The sequence below is a fragment of the Lissotriton helveticus genome, chromosome 1_1 (genome assembly GCF_964261635.1).
Source record: "Lissotriton helveticus chromosome 1_1, aLisHel1.1, whole genome shotgun sequence".
In the NCBI taxonomy this organism is placed as follows: domain Eukaryota; kingdom Metazoa; phylum Chordata; class Amphibia; order Caudata; family Salamandridae; genus Lissotriton; species Lissotriton helveticus.
Window position 1 is genome coordinate 130,644,512 of NC_136057.1, and position 15,044 is coordinate 130,659,555.

General features: G+C 44.3%; 1 long non-coding RNA gene across 1 annotated transcript in view; it reads left to right on the plus strand.

The window, feature by feature from the left end:
- LOC144768264 (uncharacterized) overlaps positions 1–14,928 on the plus strand; it is a 32,300-nt gene extending 17,372 nt beyond the window's left edge. Inside the window, exon 3 of the long non-coding RNA XR_013598512.1 lies at positions 14,723–14,928. This is a non-coding gene — a long non-coding RNA (uncharacterized LOC144768264). The remainder of the gene's footprint in view (positions 1–14,722) is intronic.
- The last annotated feature ends 116 nt before the right edge of the window (positions 14,929–15,044 follow it).

A 15,044-nucleotide genomic window follows, 5' to 3' on the forward strand; every position in this document is an offset into this window, starting at 1 on the left:
TGGAATTAATCTTGTTGACTTTCTGGAGTCATCCTTAAAATCATATAGAAAACATTCAGTTTCCTGAACCGTCATCTCCAGATCAAATCGCTTAGCTGCTTTTTCCACGATATCGTGAAAACCTCCAATGTCCTGAGGAGGTGAAGACGCTGGAGTAGGCGAAGGAGGAGTTGTTGGTAACACATATTCATTGCATTCCTGTCCCCCTGTGGTATCCTGTAGAAGTTCACCTTCTTCAGGTTGATCATCCCCATCACTGACGGTCAGATCATCTCTGATTGTAACCACAGATGACGATCGCAGCTTTTGCGTCTGAGGCGTAGACAGAGCCATTGGATCTTGCATTCGAGGTACTGTAGGCGTCTAGACCGGAGCATTAGCCTCGGGGAAACGACGATAGTAATCATTAATCATGAGTCTCAGATCCGTTACCAGTGATCCTGGTAGCGAGACTGATTCCTCTCTTGCTTTCTCCTGCTGCTCCTCTTCATCATAGTCGCAAGGTTCCTGAAAAGATTCATATCTCGAAGATTTGGATTGAGTAGTATCTTTAAAAGAAAAAACTTCCTCTTCATCCGTGTCTTGGCTCTTAATGTGAAGCTGAGAAGGACTATATGCCACTCCAGAAGCTTCCTCATCCTCAGAATCCTGCTCCAGTAATGTGGATGGAGGCAGAGGGGATATCTTTGCCCATGCTGTAAATTCTGATGACTTCCTAATCGTCGACGATCCCGTCAACGATTGAAAAGATCTTATAGAGATCACTGTCTTCGACTGCGGAGATTTAAAAGCCTTCGCCGTTGACACTATATTCATCGTCGACAGAGCTGTCGTCGACGGGGTCATCGTCGACGGAGTCATCGTCGACGGAATTACCGTCGACGAGGAGGTCGTCGACGGCTTCGTCATCTATCCTGTCATCGACGATGTGGTCGTCGACGAAGATTGCCTCGTCGACGGGGTAGCTGGTCTCGTCGACCTAGCCGTCGTCGACGACGGTATAGATTTGGTCCCAGTCATCGCCGTGGCAATGGTCGTCGTCGACACTGTAGTCGTCGACGGTTTCACCACAATATTAACAGGAGACACCATAGAACTGGTCGACGGAGCAGAAGATGCTCCTTTTAGACTAGACAGCTTTTTCAAGGGAGTAGGAGGAAGAGATGACGCCTCCTTTCCATTCTTTTTACCCTTTTTAGGATCCACCACCTCCTCAGAATAAGAAGTTTTCCTCTTTTTGGGAGGCTGACTTGAGGATTCCTCTCCAGAATCTGAGGTGGCCTTCTTCTTTTGAAGCCACAACAGAAGGCGAGCTTCTCTGTCCCGTAAGGTTTTGGCAGAGAAAGTTCTGGAGTATTTACAGTTCTTAGCAACATGCTGGGGATGAAAGCAGTATAAGCAGTCCTTATGTGGGTCTTCAGAAAAAACCTAGCTTTCCCACAGGATCTGCAAGGCCTGAAAAGCCTCTTCTTTGAGCTTTCGGCCATTATAAGGTAAAAAGATAGATCACAATACCTTATATCCAGAAATAATTCAGTTAGAAAGGTCAAAAGTTCACACTGGAACAAACAGACTGAGCAGAGCTCAGGGAGAATCCTTTCTCACACGAAGGCAGGAAGGTTCTGTTGGGGAGTGTGATGTCAGGGCAGGGGTGCTGATTGGCTGAGTTTTGGACCAAACAACGAGGAGGTCTGGTTACCAAATAATTTCAGGCCCTATGGGCTTAACTATGCAGTTTTCTCTTCTCTATGATACTGCTTTGGTCATTCTGTTACCAAGAGACTCCCACCATGACGACGGGGAAGATACAAGCATGTGAATCTATGAAAGATTCAATACTGGAGAAATAAGGCTCCTGTGTACTGTGGCAGACTCAGAAATATTGAAAAACGTCATGATTTCTCTTTCAGCATTTCCTAGTAAAATCTTTCACTTTTTGACTCATACATTTAGCAGAAACATAACTTAGTACCATTAAAATAGTTGTGATGGGGAACATCCATGTGGGGTTAGGACAGGCTCGACAAGAGTGCTTGCTGACTTGGAGTTGACCGCCTTGCCTGGTCTGGTGTGGAACCAAGCCAGCAATGCTTTGCTGCAGGCTCATTTGCCCTGATAGCTGGTCAACAGTTTGAGGAGGAGGAGGTGAAGAGCTGGCTAAGTGTGCCATGAAGCTGGCATTTCAGTACATCCCTGAGAAGTGAGCTATGAGTCGATGTAGTGTTCCTCTTATACCACGTGCAGTTCATCCTCTCCAAAGCCTCAAGAATTCCTGGGTGTGAAGGGTGGCTGATTCTGATTGGGTGCTTGATAGTTTTCCAGAAACTCATGTTCTTGATTGTTCATGTTTGTCAGTAGTCAATTAAACACGCCCAGGCATTTTATCTCTTCAGTTAGCACAAGCTGCAATAAAAGTTTCTTTCCCATTGCAAAAAAATATGAACGGCTGGCGAGCCTCTGTAGGTCAAAGAATGGAAGGGCTGAGGAACTGTCATTCATCTCACTGCTAAGCAGAGCAGTGTCATGCTTCACCCTCACTCAGACCTCTGATTTTAACCAACATCGCTTAGATCACTGGGACTTTAGAACCCATCCTTTTAATGAAAAAAACAAAACTACAAGTCCCTTAAGCAATAGTGGTGGAAGGTGTCACACATGACCTAGGACAACATCCGATTCAGCACATCCAGTTCCATTTTTTTTTTTTTTTTTTTATAGCAATCACTTTATTATTTACTGAGTGTATTTTTATCAAGTTAAAATGGACAGGTTGATATTCATGCATACCATTTCCAACGCCAACATTTTTCTTTGCCACAGTCATTTTAAAAAAATTTTTTTTTTTTAAAAAAGACCTTTATTGTATTTCAGCAGCATACACCGGGCCTGGCCTACAACCCCATGGGCCGGCCGTTACGTAGTCAAAATTACTTTGCAATATCAGTAATAACACAGCCCCTGTGCCGACATCCCTGGGGTACGGCGGCATTCCACAATCATGAGTGTACACAATTCACAGAAGGATCATAAATCACATAAGGTCCATTTTCTATTTTTAAATTAACTAAATTGACTAAACTCGGTAAGATCGCATCGCACACAGAAGACGACATAACATTTATGTGTGTAGTAGTTTGTAAACACGTAGAGCAAGTACAGGTAAGTCCCCATCAGTAAACCTTCTGCAGCCACTGGCCGAATACCTGAATGAGCAAAAAGAAAAACCCACCATACAGCACTGAACCTCGGGGAGGAGACTCTCAGTCCGAAAGGGCCTCTTCCGAGTCAATCTGGGGCGGTTCACAAATATCCCCCCTGAACTTGTTCCACGCCCCCCAGATCTGCCCCCATTTCCTGGGGCATCCCCGATGGATAAAAACCGCTTTCTCGGCAACCATTGATATATCCATGTCCCTGCACCAGTCCCTAAGCGTAGGTGAAACTTCAGCGCCCCACAGTCTAGCTATGTTTCGCTTCGCTACCATCATCCCCAGCATGGCCCAGTCCTGTTGTCGAAGGGTTAAATCCGTTGCGTCCCATACGTTTAACAGGCAATGCCGGGGTTCAGGCAGCAGGGAGACATTCATGGTCTGAGACACGGTACGCATCACAGCTGCCCAGAACCTAGCCACTCGACCACAGTCCCAAATAGTGTGGTAGAACGTTCCCCTCTCCCCGCAGCCGCGAAGACAGTACTCGTGTGATGCCCTCCCCATCTTATGTAGGACTGTTCTGGTGTAATACGTGCGGTGCAGTATTTTCAGTTGTACCAATTTAAGTCTGGAGGGGATCGCTGTTTCCCGCGGCGAGGAGATAGCCTCCTGCCAATCTGAATCCTCAAAGTCGCCCACATCCCTCGCCCAACTCAACCTTAACCTAGTCAGCCTGTCTGGCAGATTGTTCACCAGCTTTCGATACGTGAATGACGTGGCTTTGCGGGGCATGTGTTCCGTGAGCAATCTATCCTCAAGAGGAGTGGATTCTGGTAGGGCTGTCTCTGCCGGGATGGCTGCCTGCAATGCATGGCGGATTTGCAGGTACCTATAGTGTTCAGATCGCGCCATCTCATATTTGGCTTGTATAAACGTAAAGTCCACTACCCTGCGTTTCTTCCAAAGGTCTCCCACAACTGATATTCCTATGTTGTCCCACGCCTGGAACCCCTTACTGTTGCAAAGGAGGCCTAGTCTGTATGAGTCCCACAGAGGTGTCATTTGTGTGATTGTGTTAGCGCATCGAAGATATCTGTGCGCCTTGTACCAAATTAGAATCGTGTGACGTGTCGGTCCAAACAGGTCGGTTGGAACACTACGGCTATAAAGGTTTCGCAACAGACCTCTGGGCTCCAGGCCGTGCCTATCAGCTAAGTAAGCAGGTTCGGTCTGTGGGGAGTGCAACCAATAGTTAATTTGTTTGAGATGGGCCGCCCAGTAATATAGTTCTATGTTTGGAAGTGCTATGCCACCATCATACCAATCGTTTACCAGTTTGCACTGTGCAATCCGTGCTGGCCTACCGTCCCACAGCAGAGCCGAAACCGCAGACGAGATCGCCGCAAAGTAGGAGGGGAGGACCGGAAACGGGGTATTTTCAAGAATGTACAGAAAGCGGGGGAGCGTCATCATTTTGAACAGTGCAGCTTTGCCAAGGAGAGTAAGAGGGAGGGAACGCCATACTTTCACATCCCGTTTGAAACGGTCCAGTGGGGGTTTCAAATTCAGGGTGTGGAATTCGTCCGGATCTGACGAAGCGTAAACACCCAGGTATTTGAACGCCGCGTCAGTATAACTCAAGGGGCAGCTCGCCGGGAGAGACGGTGGGTGACCCGCAAGGACGAATAGGACCGATTTGGACCAATTAATCCTATATCCCGACACTCTCCCAAATTTCTCACAGACGTTGAGAAGCTCAAGAATCGATTTTTTGGGAGAGGTGAGCTAGAGCAGGATATCGTCCGCATAGAGAGATATGCGATCTTCCCACGTCGGCGACCATCGGATACCCTTAATGGATGGTTCCCACCTGATCCAAATTGCCAACGGTTCCAGGACCAAAGCAAACAGTAGGGGGGAGAGTGGGCAGCCCTGCCTTGTCCCTCGACCAAGCGGGAAGTCCCTAGAAATGTGGCCATTGGCTACCACCTGGGCCAGGGGCCCAGTATAAAGTAATCGAACCCAGGCGCAGAACTTGGGGCCAAAGCCCATATGGTGGAGCACAGCAAATAAGTAGGGCCATTCCACGGTATCAAATGCCATAGTGGCGTCGAGGGAAAGGAGAACAGCTGGCTCTTGTATGCTGTCCCGGCGGGCCAAAACGGCCTGCAACCGTCGAAGGTTATGCGACGTATTGCGAGATGGCATAAAGCCAGACTGGTCTGGGTGCACCAAGGTGGCAAGGTGCGGGGCCAATCGCTGCGCTAATAACTTGGCCAGGATTTTTGGTTCCGCATTTATTAAAGAAATACGGCGGTAAGAGGTGCAAGCCTCAGCCGCCTTACCGGGTTTATGGATCGGAATAATTGTGGTGAGGCGCTGATCTCTAGGGAGTTCACCCGCTTCCAGACTATCGGTAAACATATTAAGAAGATGGGGGGCCGTAATTTGAACCGAGCTCTTGTACAGCTCCACTGGGAACCCGTTGGGGCCCAGTGCTTTGCCAGAAGCCAACGCGTAGGTTGCCTCCTGTATTTCTTCCACCGTGATATCTGCGTCAAGTTGGAGCACCGCTTCTGGAGAGAGGCCAGGAATGGTTAAGTCTTTGATATAATCATATGCCTCCTCGATCGAGTATTGCGCCTCGGGGGTATATAGGGTCTCGAAGTGGTCTGCGAGCAGGTCGACTATGGTCTCGGGATTCGAGGTCGTATGACCGGAAGGCGATGTCAGCTGGGCAATGACTCTGCCCGCCCTCTCCTTTTTGTCCAGCCAAGCCAGCATCTTACCGGCCTTGTCACCTAGCTCGTAAACCCTGTGAAGGGTGGCCTGGATTGTGCCCAGCACCATTTCTTTCTGGTACGTCATCCACTCATTGCGCCGTAGCCGGACAGCCTGGGCCGCCCCGAGGGACGGTCGAACCTCCTGATCCCGGATCGCAGTGTTAAGCGCCTCCTCCAAAGCGTGAAATTCCCGTCGCTGTGTTCGTTTGTGGTCAGCAACGGAGGCTATGGCCTGTCCGCGTAGGACCGTTTTGTAAGCCTCCCACAAGGTAGTGGGTGAATCCACCGATCCAGAATTTTCTTGGAAATACTGTTCAGTAGCCCTGGTGAAACCTTTCGATAGAGAGGGGACCTGCAGGCAGCTCGCGTGGATAGGGAAAAGGCGGCGTCTATGTGCACGGTGGTGCGTGTATGTGAGTTGCAGTGGAGAGTGATCAGATATTTCCCTAGGACGGATAACTATCTCCTCAATGCCCTGCAGCCCCTCCCCTGACATCAGGAGGTAATCTATCCGGGAGAGGCAATTGTGGGCAGCCGAGTAGTAAGTGTATTGCCTATCATAAGGGTGTTTGTGTCTCCAGCAATCCGTAAGTCCCAGGGCGTCTAGTAGTCCGAGGAGACGTCCAGCTCCCCGCACCGTCGCCGTATGAGGGTGTCTATCGAGGTCCTGATCAGCAACGTCATTGAAGTCTCCCCCTACCACCAATGTCGCGGCTGGCAGAGTCAAGAGAAAGGTCGTGAGGGCTGTGTGTGCTGTGGCATGTAGACCTGGTGGAATGTATACGGACACAAAGTTAAAAAGTTGGCCCCAGTTCCATTTTTTAAGTATTTGACACAATATTGAATTTATAACCTTTGTTTTTTATGGTCATGAGTCACCAGAATACTAAAAACGTGTCTTTTATTTTCAGGGTCAATTAAGTAATGGTCACCAGCTTGGAAGCTCAGTTAATTCTTCAGTATTTGTCATTGATCTCCATGTGTGGCTGGTTTCGGTCTGCTCCCTGCATCGATCCTGATAACTCACACAGGTAAGGAGCTTGTAGCAGCAACATGATAACCCCATACTCGTCTGTAAGAAGGGCGCTCCGAGGCCGGTATACGATCATTTTTGTGAAACAAGCAAGCTCCAATATCTGCTATGTACATTTGTTAACATAAAACAGTCAAATCACAGTATACTGTTCCGGAGGTTCAGTCCCAGAAACATTATCTGTAACTGAACGCAGTCACCCTAGGAAGCATGTGCTTTTAACACAACTTGTGTTCACTCACCTAAAGGTGACATGCTTCATCATTGGGCTATACTCCTCACCAGGCCGGCGCTACAATCCCTGGCGGGCACCACCAGAGGGCACTTTGTCGGAGATCTTTTAATAAGTACGCCGGATGCGCTTAGTTAGGACAGAGGATGTTGTGTCATAAGATGTGAGATTAGTGAAAGTCTGAATATAAGATCAACTATCGACCAGTTGCCACAATATAGTTAATGTGATCTTCCTGGTCCATGTTGAGATTAAAAACAGTGGCAGAGAAATTGAGGAACTAATGGCCCCTCTCACTGTGTGAACGTGTCGATCACCTATGGGCCTGCTGGTAAGCTGGAGTCTATACTTCAGGTCAACTTTTTATATGCCTTGTGTAGTCATGGAGCAATCTGTTGGCATTTCATCAGGACTAAATATGGGAAAATGGGTAAATGTGACCTAATCTTCTCCACAGCGTGAGGAGCTCCCTAGCTCAAAGCTCTGCCCAGTGCATAGGTGATAAGGTGCCTAACATCTTACTGCCACAGTTGAGCGCTGTCTTAGAGAGTGCACTAGATACGGTAACCCTCCTAAAATTCAGGACATATTGACTTATCCAATAGCGAGGACGCCGCATCAGAGGGCAACTGGTTTTAAAAGCACATGCTTCCTAGGGTGCCTGCGTTCAGTTAGAGATAATGTCTGTGGGACTGAACCTCCAGAACAGTATACTGTAAGTTGATGTATATGAAGAATGTGTATACTGGACTGTCATTTTCCTCGTCATCTCTTGTGATATGTAAAATAAAAAACAACACACCGGGAGGCCAACAAATCTATCACACATTAAATGCAAAAATAGCAAAAGGCCAAGCAAACTAACAAGTGACAATTATTTTTGCAATGGACGAGAGCATCCACCCTAAAGCAAGTTGCAGTATATAAAGCTAATGCTACACAATGTATTTTTATACACTTTTCTCCTAATACAAGTCAATGAAACCTGAACACGTGATAGAAACAGTTACTGAAACGACACTAATGAGTAGGAAGCAGGATCTTATCTCGAGAGGAATGTGAGGAGTCCGTGAGGTGCAGATCAAAGATACACAGGCAAGTTGCAGAATTCACTGTTTCTGGAAATAACCCTTCTGTTTGTCAATGTTCAATTTACTACAAGATGCAGGAAAGTGTGCAGATGGACATCACTAAATAAAATGGTTCTGGCCCTAATAGAATCATGTAACTTTTCAGGCATATTAAGGCGAACAGACACATCAAATTAATATAAGAATATTGTAATTTGGTAATGTAATATATCAATGCAGTTTGTGGCATTGATGTCTATGATGTGTAAACAATTATCGGTATTAAAGAAACCAGTATATCCAGTTATGTTTTCTCAATTCCTTCTTCCTAGAGGCCACCACTGCTGCTATCCAGCTGTATTCAGCAGTGCCTCCTGTGACCTGGAATCCTGTATTTAATCAATACCAAATGTTGTCAATGCTTCTAGCCAACTCCGGTCTCTGGTGCCACTCGCACCCCCACTACCCTTGGGCCTGTTATTCTTATAGCCGGCTCCAGTCAGTAGTGGCCCCTTGGACCTGTATGTAAGCCTACTAGCCAGCTCCTGTTAGTATTGGCCCCTAGGACCTGTTATCATTATAGCCAACTTGAGTCATTAGTAGCACCCTGGGACTAGTGATCATACTAACAATCTTCAGTCAAGATTGTCTCCCTGAGACCTATTATCCTGCTAAGTAACTCCAGTCAGTAGTGACCCCTGTACCTTAAATCCTGCAAATATTCAAAACCAGAGGTTAACTCTACTGTCAACCAGTTCCAGTCAATATTGACATGTATTGTTACCCTGCTTGTAATGAATAACAGAGGCCAGCGTTGTTGCTAGCCAGCTCCAGTCACCAGTGCCCGTCACATATTATCCTCAATAGGATCGAGGCCCAAGGCCTGTGCAGCTGCTAACCTGCTCTAGTCAGTAGTGACCTCCCAGACCTGTTATTCTGCATATAATCAGCAAGGCTTCAGCCCTAATAGCACTCACCCCACATCCTTATGGTATATTAGCAATGTAATTTAATTACATCATACGGTAGGTACTGCACTATATCACACGATCCCAAAAACAAAGAAAATCAAAATTTGCCTAATCATTCAGCACTCCACCTTGTCAAAAATGACCAAATCACACCAAGCACTATAGCCTGCCACATCACATGGCACACTCAGCCACAACATGACAAGATACCACGGCAGGGATTTGGGGCCATTAATCCTCAGGCATGTATGCTGTAGATGCACATGCTTTGCATACTCCTGCCATCTTGTGTTGGGTCCGGATGTTTGCAAGTTGTTTCATTATTACCCCTAGATTTATATTCCATCGCAAAAATTACCTGCACCACTCCTTCTTTTTGATCTGGGTTATTTAATTTAATTTGGTGCAGGCTATTTTCACCTTTAGCATGCTCAATTAACCATCTATTATGATTACTAACAGTTTGAGACAATGATATGTAACTGCTTCGTTTCGGTTCCCAGATCTTGTGGCAATTTAATATCCTTCCAGGTTTTTAACAAATCTCTATTCGTTTCATCCCCTCTGATACTCTCCCTCTTTGCTCTATTTGTTTCCAATTGTGATGGCTTATTTCCACTTACAGCATTTCTAAGGACTGAATTTTCCCATTCTCTATCATTTTTATACTAGCAGCTTGATTGTTTAGGCAATTATTTTTCATAACTGCTTGTACCTCCGATAGATCCTTATTAAATAGAGGGTAAAAGGGTTTTGTTGGAGACATTTGTTTACCCTCACCTTCACAATATGATATTTGGTCATGATTGTTCCCAGTGTTCTATCTCACTATATCTGATGCATTTGTATTTTTTATACTTTTAGAAGCTTTATTTCTTGCTTTCCATAGTTTTTTCCTCTATCTTTTTGATAGATGATCCCTCATATCCATTGTTGATGAAAATCAACAATGGATATGGCAAAATTACTTATGGAATTGACCATAAGTAATTTTGCCATTGTATTTCAACATCTCTATCGTAAGACCATAGCATATTCATGTTATAATCACCGGTAATAATAATCTCAGGTTGGATGTCATTGTCCAGTTGCTGCAATATAATAATTATCAAATTGGTCGCCATTGTTCTTCCTAATTATATACGTTGATTACTACAAGAAATGTAATTATATTTTGTTCTTTGTATCATATTTTGACAATTAGATAATCCTTCTGACTTGGGACATCCATTTCACTTTCCATTTTTAGCTCAGTTGATATAAAAATAGCCAAACCCCCACAAGGTCTGCCATAGTTACTTGTTCTCTTAGCTAATGAGTAATAACCCTATACCCTTCCAATCTAAAAGGAACTAAAGCCCAAGTCTCTTGTAAACAAATGATTTGAAAACAGCACAAAGTGGCTAGTTGGTTATTCTGAATCTTTGCTTGAACCCCATTTATATTCCACAAACATAATCTGAGCCTTTCATTCATAATTGTTGGCCCCCTTAAAGGAACTTCAGATTGTAGATGTCAATCCTGCCTGACATTATGGAGGGCTGCTGTTAGCCAACCTAATTTGACAGTGTCAAATAATAGGTCTCCTATTTTTTCCTCTAATGATTTTAAAAGATGCCTGTTGGTCATACCTATGTTTTTTTTTAATATTGAGTATTTCTTATTATTCTCGGTTCTCATTTGGTTATGATTCGCTATTCTTCTTGATTGTGAGGAATTCAATTGATTCTATGTCGGTACATTTAATTTCCTTTAATGAGGGTACTGCATTACACAATTTTAATATGTTCCCACGAGTCATGATATCATTATTGCCCCTAGATTTATATTCCGGCGTAGAAATTACCTGTACCACTCCTTCTTTTTGATCTGGGTTATTTGATTTAATTTGTTCCAGGCTATTTTCCCCTTGAGCATGCTCAATTAACCTTCCATTATGATTACTAACAGTTTGAGACCATGATTGTCGATGTTTATGTAACTGCTTCGTTTCGGTTCCCAGATCTTGTGGTAATTTAATATCCTGCCAGGTTTTTAACAAATCTCTATTCGTTTCATCCCCTCTGATACTCTCACTCTTTGCTCTATTTGTTTCCAATTGTGATGGCTTATTCTCCACCTGTTTATTACATTCCTCCACCTGCAGCTTTTCTAAGGACTGAATGTTCCCATTCTCTATCATTTTTATACTATCATCTTGCTTGTTTAGGTATTTATTTTTCATAACTGCTTGTACCCCCGATAGATCCTTATTAAATAGAGGGTAGAAGGGTTTTGTTGGAGACATTTGTTTACCCTTACCTTCACAATATGATATTTAGTCATGGTTGTTTCCAGTGTTCAATCTCACTAAATCTGATGCATTAGTTTTTTTAAATACTTTTAGAAGCTTTATTTATTGCTTTCTGTTGTTTTTTCCTCTGTCTTTTTGATAGATGAACTTCCGGAGCTGCGTCTGTCATTGTTGATCGTGTCGAGCATAGGTTTATCACTTCTTGATCTTTTGTTTTATCATCTATTTTGTCTTTAACAACAACAGTATTGTCTTTACATTTTATTGTATCTTTAGAGGGGCAGTCGGTCTTGATGGGTTGAATTCCCACATCAGGAAAATTCCCTTTTTTCATCGTCAATTATTGTTTTTAAAATATCCGGAATGGTATCCAGTTTAATTAGTGGGGCACAACTACACTCTGCATACGTAGATATTGGCTGAGATTGTGCCCTTACTATTAGATTATTTTGTGGTGTTATCTTCTGCTCAGTTCCGGCAACAGAGGATGCCGTAGCGCTCAAGAGATCTATTTGGACCTCCTTTTTGTTGGACTGATATGTTAAAGCTTCCAGAGTTAATTGCGAGGTTTTGAAGAATAAATCACAAATTGCTCCCGCGTTCCCACTTCCTGGTACCTAAGTACCTAGGCTATGGTGTTGCCCATTTATGAATGATAGGTCCTTATACTCCTCTTTTTGTGGTCCTTGAAAATCATGTCCCTCGTCATGAATGAATTGTGGACCACTATTTAAAACGTCTTTTTGATACGGAGTACTCCAACGCTGCAGAGTTTCTGGGTTGCTGGTGTATTCATCCTTATTAATTTGAGATCCGTCATTTTGATTACATTTCGGCTGGTGCTGTTTTTGAACTGAATTTATTCAGAGTAAGATCCGATTTCAGTGGTCTATTGGCTTCCCTTATGATTTTCACCCCACCATTTAGTTCATTTGGAGCTTCTTGGTCTGATTGATTTATTTGGCCCAAATTAGATGGTTCCCCTATACCGTTAGCTTTTCTGATTTTTACTTGCACTTCTATTGGCATTGGCTGCCTAAGTTGGTAGTAATTGCTGGGTATCTCCCATTGTTAGATTTGTGCATTTTGGGTCCTTTTGTTGTGAACGACCAGTAAGTGGAATAGTTAACATCTCTATGTCCGTTATTTGACCCCAATGGTTGACTTGGTCCTAAGTTCAATTTGACATTCGTTCGACTTCAGCTTTAGACTCAGGGTGGCCTGGTTCACTTACTTTTTTCTTATGGGATATAATATTTGTTCTACTCAGTGGTTTAATTGGAGTTTGAAGATCACATGAGTTAGTTAGCAATGTTAGCATAGCATCAGTTGGATCTTTCATAAAATCAAACTTTGACAGCGACTTTCCCAGTTTCCCACCTTAGATGATTTAAAGGACTATATGTCACCTGCCTGTTTTATTTTAAACGTATCTAATATTGGTGTTTGTTGTATTTTTCTTTTCCTTTTGATAGGAGGGAAAGGTGGCTGCTCCTTTCCTGAGCTCATAATACACCCTCTAAGGTGAAGTAGTCTTGCTCCTTTCAGAGAATCAAACGGGCCAGTGACAAGACCATAGGACAAAAACACCACCAAACACCTCCAAGGGAAAACACCCAAAAAGCACACCTCCGTACAGAATCTGCTGGTACTGCTGGTTACTTAATTAATTAATTAACCGATTGATTAACATCCGGGCACCGGTTCGGGCTGTAGTCTAGGCATGCGGTGTAATTCAGGGGCCGAGGGGTGCTTCCAGAGGGTCGAAGTCTATTGTCACTTTCCTCTTTCCATAATTTCTCAGATTTTGTATTACAGACTTATTACAGACTCCAATGGCTCAGCGACTTAGGGACCGATCAATCTTAGCTACTCGCCACACGCCACACACCTCTTGCCACTTGTCACTCACCACTCACTGTTCATTGCTTGTTCGTTGCTATTCATCGCTGACAAGAGTACAAGGGAGAATGCTGGCAATCGTTCAGGAGCAAGAGCAGAATCCAGAGCTAGTCCCACTACAGACGGCAGATGTGGGCACTTCCCTCCACTCCTCGGCTCAGCTCTGTCTGCTCTGCTCAATGCTTAGTAAATACGTAAAATCAGGCGGCAGGCCAAGGCTCCTCTGTGCTCCTCTGTTCTCCTCTGTGCCCTGCTACAGCCACCGCACCAGCAGCACCGCAGGCAAAGGCTCCTTTGACCTCTGCAGCGGCCTCGGTGCCGGCAGCGGCCGTTCCTGCCCCCACAGCAGATCCGTAGAACTTAAAGCGTCCGTATAACAGGACGCAGATGAAGCGGAAGAAACCTTCGGGAGCGAGAACCGGTCACAAAACAAACGCGGGCAGTCGTCCCAGGCTCCGCTCCGCTTGCTCGTCAACTCCTCCTCGGCTCGGCCCCTCAGCTCTACTCTGTACGCTTTGCACTCAATGGCGAATCACAGGCCGACAACGACTGTGAACACCAACAGAGGGAAGAATTGTGTTTTTCCCCCAGTTAGTAAAAAAAAACAGCATAAGTCTTGGCTGCTTCTGCTGCACCCAGAGTCTTATGCGTCTTTGCAGTCTAATTTTTCTGTCTGGAAAACAATTGTGTCCTGGTTTTCTGCACCCAGTAAATCCAGGTGCAGAAAAACCTAACAACTGATAATCAGGTGGAATAAAATGAACACATGAAAGTACGCCTTCATTTCATTGCCCTTGATTCATACTCTGGACCATATTTGAGAGATTGGTCTAGGCATAGTCCTTGCAGTACACAATAGATTTGCTTGAGGCAGAGGCCAAAACTCAAGTCAGGATGCCAGATACAAGTAGGTGGTAACTCAGGGCAGGGGAAAACACCTGTTGTCCGTGGGGAGTCATTCCCGTCCCAGAAATCTGCATTACAAATTAATTAATAGTATATATTTTTATATTATCTGTTTGGTGCCAGTCCATATGACTTTAATATCTGCCTTTGGGATTCTATGTTACAACTCCATAGGGTACATGTATCCTTTGTGAGCTTAATAAAATGTTGAAAATTCTACAAATCCTCCCTCCTACATCCAAGTACTCTCATGCTACCATTCTACACTCTGCTCTGTCTGGAAAAACAGCTCAACATTTTCCAAATTCTGCATTAATTTGGCTTGTAAATTATATCTTTGGAAATGTACATTTATTAACTATTTCATTTTAATACTATAGGTGATTGAAATTACGGACGAAGAAAGCAAGATTTAGCAATAAGCAACTGAATGTCAGTGCCATAAGAAGGATTATTTTGAAAAACTGAAGGACATCCAGCATTCTACGTTTAAACAATTTCCAAAAATCTAGGTTTGGCGAGAAAAGTACTATACCTGTAAGTGAAGTCTCTAATTTTGCATTTCATTATCCCAGAGCAAAACCATATCTGTGCACACAGCATCAGAAATAATGTAGAAAGACCACTTCAGCATCCTCATCTGAAATATTATCAGAAAGACAAATTGCCTCATCATGACAGAAAAACGCTCATCTAAAGCAT